This window comes from Zootoca vivipara, chromosome 14, assembly GCF_965207765.1.
Source record: "Zootoca vivipara chromosome 14, rZooViv2.hap1.1, whole genome shotgun sequence".
NCBI classification, from domain to species: Eukaryota; Metazoa; Chordata; class Lepidosauria; order Squamata; family Lacertidae; genus Zootoca; species Zootoca vivipara.
This window is the reverse complement of record NC_142597.1, coordinates 11,331,288-11,338,695: the sequence shown is the minus strand read 5'-3', so window position 1 is coordinate 11,338,695 and position 7,408 is coordinate 11,331,288.

Here is a 7,408-nt window from a genome sequence, read left to right as displayed (position 1 = left end):
TTCGAACACCCCCTCAGCCTCATCTCCTCCCCCCTCCTCTCCTTGGGAGTCCACTGGGCAGCCGCTGCTGCCACCTCTGGTCTCTGAACTGCCCCCCTCCCGCCCCAAAGAGAGGTGCCTCCTCACACTGCCCCACAGGGGCCTGGGAAGCACCCCCTGGCCAGCCTCAGAGGCACCATTCGCCTGGGGAGCTTGTAGCCAGAGCTGCTGCAACAAATGGCTGTGCAAGCCTTTGGGAGGCAGAGATGCAAGAGGGCATCAGAAGAGGGAGGAAAGGAAAGAGGGACAGAGGCCAGTGTTGCACACGGCACCTCTGACCATCATTCAAGACACCCCAGGGTGCCAAGGCACACTGGTTGAAAACCACTGCTTTAGAAAACAACTTTTCTATATGTCTGTCATTCATTCATTCATTCATTCATTCATTCATTCAATATATATCTTGCCTTTCCTCCCAAAGGCGCCTAGGGTGGCAAAATATGTTTCTAAAGCCACATTCTCCTTGATGCAATTATTGTCTATCTGCAAAGAATTTGAGGAACATATTTTATTTTCATGATGACAGCTTCCAACGGATGACAGCTTACTAACAGGTGATTTTGCTCCAAAACAACTCAGACACTAGGGGTTTTTTTGCTCAACTCTGAGTGAGATGTTGCTGACACAATAGCATTTAGGCCAGTTGAGTATTTTTGTGCAAAGTAATGGTCAAGGTTAAGAGGATTAGACATGTCAGCTTCAAAAGACTTATTTTCTCTCTCTCTCTCTCTCTCTCTCTCTCTCTCTCTCTCTCTCTCTCTCTCTCTCTCTCTCTCTCTGTGTGTGTGTGTGTGTGTGTGTGTGTGTGTCTTTGCCAGCTGTTTGTTATTTCTCTCAAGGCACCCAAATGTGGTTGTGTGAACATCAGAGGTCCCTTCTGGACAAGGTCTGAGACCCAGCTGAGAGAAGCGTTACAACTGTTCTGCACATGAGACACTAAACACTGGAGCGACGTGGTCCTTGCCTAGTGATCCTATAGCCCAGGCATAGGCAAACTCCGGCCCTCCAGATATTTTGGAACTACAATTCCCATCATCCCTGACCACAGGTCCTGTTAGCTAGGGATGATGGGAGTTGTAGTCCCAAAACATCTGGGGGCGGCGGAGTTTGCCTATGCCTGCTATAGCCTTCCTCAGCAATGTTGATGATGGGAAGATAAGAACAGAGAAGGTGGGGTTGGGAGGGAAAGGGAAAATATAATGGATAAAAAGCTTTTCTTTACAACCAAGGTGGAGAACCACAGACCCAAGATCAAAAAAGCAAACCAACATGTCTTGCACATGAGTGGTACCATTTTGACTCCAAGACAGGCACTGGGAGACTGAGGCTGCTATTAGTACATACAAGTGGAACATCCACCAAGATATTGTGATGTAGTGTGTTTTCTGTTTGGGATTTCACCCAGTCCACCCCCAATTTCCATCTTCCTATCACCACCACCAATCATCCAATCAGCATTCAATGGACAGTGAGCGCACAAATTGGGCTCTTTCAGGTCCCTGAGCCAAAAAAAATTGTTTGGACTTCTGCAAACATTTGGGTTTCCCCAAGCCTACCGATACCCTGGTCTTGTACATGGGTGGGGTCATGTTGGCTACAAAAGGCACAGCATCCCCACCAACATTTCTCCAATGAAAATGGGGACATCCTATTCCGTCAAGATCATCATAATTTTAATATTTATACCCCACTCATCTGACTGGATTACCCCAACCTCTCTGGGTGGCTTCAACATATATAAAAACATAATAAAACATTAAACATTTTTTTAAAAAAACTTCATTATAAAGGGCTGCCTTCAGGTGGCTTGGGGGGGGGGTCAGATAACTCCATACCTGCCAACATTTCTCTGATGGAGGTAGGGACGTCCTAAGGAAAAGCGGGACATTCTGGGATCAAATCAGAAACCAGGGTGGCTCCTGTGAATCCAGGACTGTTCCTGGAAAATAGGGACACTTGGGGGGGGTCTGGAACAGCACTTACCACCTGAACATTGGAAATGATGAGAAAACAAATCCCCAGACAGGGGGGGGGATATGGATGCCAGGAAGAAGTGTTCTGAAGTGTACAGCCCAGACACAGGTTTATTACTGCAGTTGGGGACTAGGTCTGAGAGTTAATTATTTACCTGATGCCGGGATGCTGCACTGAAGCATTCATTTGTGGCAGCAAAAGTCATTCAAAATTACATGTGCTGTACAAATAGATAAGAGCAAAAAATAGAAGCCCAAATCTGGGCCTCCCAACCTTGAAAGGAACCTGAACTTATATTTTAAAATCCTGCCTCCTGCCCTAACTGCCTTTCTCTTACTGATTCAGGCAAAAATCAGTTCATTTTAGGACTCGGCAAGCTATGTAATTGTAGTCACAGAAAGTATACAATGCTTGGCTTTGCCCCTGGAAAGCTAGACAAAAGAGGGCAAATGAGTTAATTAGTCTCACATTTAGGTAGGCTTCATCTGACCATGACGCCTGAATATTGCAATATGCTTTAGAGACATTTTAAAGAAAGGCATGTAGCCTAGTTTATATGGTATAATTCTCACATTATGATATTGCAATAAGCCCCACAGTTCTGACTTTTAGAGCAGTATCCCATTATGCTGTACAGTACTAAAATTTCATGACTATACATTTTTGGTGTGAAAGGTGTGGTTTTCAAGGAGAAATCATTCGAGTAGTTTGCTGCCCACACCTGTTTGGAGTTTGGTTTCCCTCAATCTGAACCTTCACCTGTTCCATTTGTCAGTTTGAGAATACTCCCCTTTGCTAGGTAATCCCAGCCAATTAGGGAACACATCCTGAATGTGATTACATCATAGTGCACAGCACATAAATTCATAGCTGCTATAAGCACTGCTTCCCTACACCCTGTTGCTGGGTGCAGCAGCTTGGTTCAGGGTGGAGAGGAGACAGCAGCAATGGGGGTTGGGTTGGGGGTGGGTTGGGTTGCGGTTGGAGGTGGGTTAGGCAATAAGTAAGGAGAAGAAGAATGTGCCCACCTCTACAATTCTATGATTCTAAGTAATATATAACTCCTGGTATTCTTTATGACACTAGACTCCTAGGCTGATAGGCCATGGTTCATAACAGCTGCTCCCCAAGACAGAAAGCAACATAAACAATGTAACAGGCTGTGTGTAACTATATAAATCTTTTAAAATGCCATTCAACATATCATATCAAAATATATGGTTCTATAGGCCAACTTATCATATAAACGAAACGTATTATGAGAAATTAAAGCCCAGCAGATTGATCAGGAAATACAATCTATTCAGTTCTTATATTGGCTATATCCACGGTGTGGAATTATTATATCAATCTTGTAGTGTTCCACGTGAAGATGCTTTTAAGAATTCTAGCGTTCCTTGTATGCAGGTATCAGACGAAAAACTTGGAAGAATGGCACATGCAGAAAATAATACAAGGATTCCAGGATAATTCCTTGTTTCACCCAACCGGCCTTCGTCAGCCATGCATAGTCGTATTCTTGTATATCAGGGACATGGAACATAATGGATTCAGTCATAATGGATGACTGACTACAAGATTGATATAAGAAATCCACATACTGTATGTTGAATCACATTTAAAAAGATTTATATAGTTACACACAGCCTGTTACGTTGTTTGTGTTGTTATCGGTTTTAAAGGGTTTGGTAGTGTTTTGAATGTGCTCCCCAAGACAAACAGATTCCTGAGTGCTCACTTGTGCCTTTGACATGACTCCTTTAAGCTAATGAACCAACCCTTCCCTGGATGTTGGGGGAAGGCTCCAGAGGCAAACCTTTCTCTTTGAGTAGCACAGCTGTGCTGGAGAGGAGCCAGCCAGGTGTGAGTCTATATGTGTTAATGGATTTTCACTTGGTCAGTTTCATCCCAGCTATTTGCAGATCTCCAGCTGTGATATCATTGCTGTTCTAATCACTGCAGTTTTCTGCCGGTAAGCAGATGAGGCTATGCCATAATGGCGCGAAAGCTTGTCCGAGAACTGCTGCCGGCACATGGAATTAGAGATCGCAGGACAATCCAGCCCAAGTCCCCAATGTTAGCTAATCACAAAGTTTTCATCTAAAAAGAAAAACAGAGGTCCATTGCATATGGCAGCTCAAGTAGCAGAGCATTCGTTTAGCATGAGAGAAGCAATGGAATTACCGGTAATGTCCACATTATTTAGCCAAGACTTCCCCCCTATTCCAGGGATGGGGAACTGTGCTCTCCAGAGGTTGCTGGACCACAGCTGCCATGGGGCATATGACTGTGGCCGAAGGAGTCCAACAACATCTATAGGACCACAGGTTGCCCTGCCCTGCCCTGCGTGCTTCTCCTTCTGGGGAAAGGCCTTAGGTCCCTGTCAGAGCACATCCTTTGGGTGCAGAAGGTCATTGCCAGCCAGAGGAGCCAATGAGGTGGACAAAATAGTCTGACCTCATAGAAAACAGCTTCTTACACCCAAACTTTTAAGTTTTCCTAATATACCTAATATACTTAGGGGACCCAGGTGGTGCTGTGGTTAAACCACTGAGCCTAGGGCTTGCTGATCAGAAGGTCGGCGGTTCGAATCCCTGTGACAGGGTGAGCTCCCGTTGCTTGGTCCCAGCTTCTGCCAACCTAGCAGTTCAAAAGCACGTCAAAATGCAAGTAGATAAATAGGAACCGCTACAGTGGGAAGGTAAACAGCGTTTCCATGTGCTGCTCTGGTTCGCCAGAAGTGGCTTTGTCATGCTGGCCACATGACCTGGAAGCTATACGCCGGCTCCCTCGGCCAATAATGCGAGATGAGCGCGCAACCCCAGAGTTGGTCGCGATTGGACCTAATGGTCAGGGGTCCCTTTACCTTTTTGGAGTGTTTTAAGTACATTATATGAATGTTACACTAGATGGCGGTGGTGAGTTAATGGCAAATGCCATATATATTTTAAAACTTTTTAAAAAACAAAAAAATTTCATTGTTTTATATATATGTGTGTAGATTCATCCAAAGGAAGGGCCTGCAAGAGTTTTGTTGAAATGATCTGGCATTGTTATACTTTTGGACAGGGATTAGAGGGTCTGCTCCCCCCCCCCTGTTTCTCTCTTTCCTGTCCCTTTTGAAGAACTACTCAAATTCTGAAAATGCCGTTTTTTGCAACGATGGTCACTTCCACACCACACATTTAAAGCACTCTTGTACTGCTTTTGACAATCCTGGGAGCTGCAGTTTGTTAAGGGTACTGAGAGCTGTTATGAGGCCCTGATTCCCCTCACAGAGCTACAATTTTCAGAGTGGTTTAACAACCAAACCCTCTTCTTCCCAGGGGAATCTGAAAATTGTGGGTCTGTGAAGAAAATACAAGTTTTAGTTTAAGAAATAACTAGGTTGTGATGATGATGATGATAAAAAACCAAGCTGGAAATGGAGAGTAAGGGAAAGAGTGGACCATTAGAGAATCAATCGGCTTTAAGACAAATACCATAAGGCCTTCAGGAGGCCCCCTATAGCCTCTATAGTACCTGCCTGGCTACCAAGAAGTTTCGCAGCGTCCATTTGAGCAAAGCTGCTGGCTCATGGGAAATATATTTATGTTGAGGCTGTAGACACCCTGCAAGTAGGGCACTTTGACTGCCTCCATTAGCACACAGTTCAATAAGCTGCTTTTAGTTTTCTTTATTTAATTGCAAAGCCTTTCTCTATTACTGTCAACATGAAGAAAAAAGGGGGGACCCAAGGCTGTGAAAAACATAAGATCAACATGGGCTCTTCTTTCATGCGGAGCTCAGCAGGATAGGAATGTGAGTTATTTTGCAGGGGGGAGGGAAACACAGCTTAATAGTAGAGCTTTGTAGTATTGCATATACTTAGCCTGCAATACTAGTCCCAGGTTCAGCTCTTGGCATCTCCAGTTAAGAGAAGTGTGGGGAACCTTTGGACCACCAGATGTTACTATACTACAACTCCCATGAGCTGCAGCAAGCATGGAAATTGCCTGGGATGATGGGAGTCATAGTTGAACAACATCTGAAGGGCTTAAAGTTCCTCACACCTGACCTAAGATGATCTACAGATACCGGTAGTAAAAGGTAAAAAGGTAAAGGACACCTGGACGGTTAAGTCCAGTCAAAGGCGACTATGGGGTTGCGGTGCTCATCTCGCTTTCAGGCCGAGGGAGCCGGCGTTTGTCCACAGACAGCTTTCCAGGTCATGTGGCCAGCATGACTAAACCGTTATTGGCACAACGGAACACCGTGATGGAAACCAGAGCACATGGAAACACCGTTTACCTTCCCACCACAGCGGTACCTATTTATCTACTTGCACTGGCGTGCTTTCGAACTGCTAGGTTGGCAGGAGCTGGGACAGAGCAACGGGAGCTCACTCCATTGCGGGGACTCGAACTGCTGACCTTCTGATCGGCAAGCCCAAGAGGTTCAGTGGTTTAAACCACAGCACCACCCACCCCTAGATAGTAAGATTATCTGAGGATTGTATCTTTAGCATTCATTCTGATTTTTATTGCCCTTGCAGAACTCGGCAGGGAGAAAGATGGGCTCTGCCTGTCATTGGCTCTGTCTCCACTTACGGTTGGTCTCTCTGCCTTTCGCCCAGCCCCTCTCACTGGCTGCTGGAGTGTGGTGCTGAGGTGCTGAATGTTTCATTAGCTTAAAATATAATAAGCTCATGTACTTTGGGGGCACATCATAACTCATTGGTGGGCCACATGCTTTGGCTGAACCTGGGCTGTCCTTCTGGCATTTGCCCCAGGATCACGGAACATGTGATGAGGAAGATCTGTTCCTGTCTGAGAACCAGTAGAACAGAGCTTTCCAAACCGTGTATCGCAACGTTAGTGTGTCGGCTGCAGTATGCAGGTGTGTCACACGATAGGCGTCCGTATCTCTTAAATGTGGTTAGTTTAACCTGCGGTTTGCTAATAAAACTGAATTACTGTGTCACAAAATGATTCATGTCTAAAAAGTGTGCTGCCAACATGAAAAGTTTGGAAAGCTCTGCACTAGAGTCTCTGCTCCAAGACCCCATGCTAGCCAGCAACCAAGCAGTAAGCAATACAACTTATAGCAAAACACACACACATTTAGAAACACAAAACCCTTCTAAAAACCAATAAGCATAGCTGCCAAGTTTTCGCTTTTCTCGCGATGAAGCCTATTCAGCATAAGGGAAAATCCCTGTAAAAAAGGGATAACTTGGCAGCTATGCCAATAAGAAGATCTAAACATCTTTTTAAAAAACCAACAACAACCACACACAACAACAATCACATACCCTCATTGTTAATAGTTTCAACGCTGCCAGGAACATTCTCCTTCAGCCATCAAATGCCTGAGTGAACAAGAATGTTTTAAACTTCCTTTTGAATGTTAATAA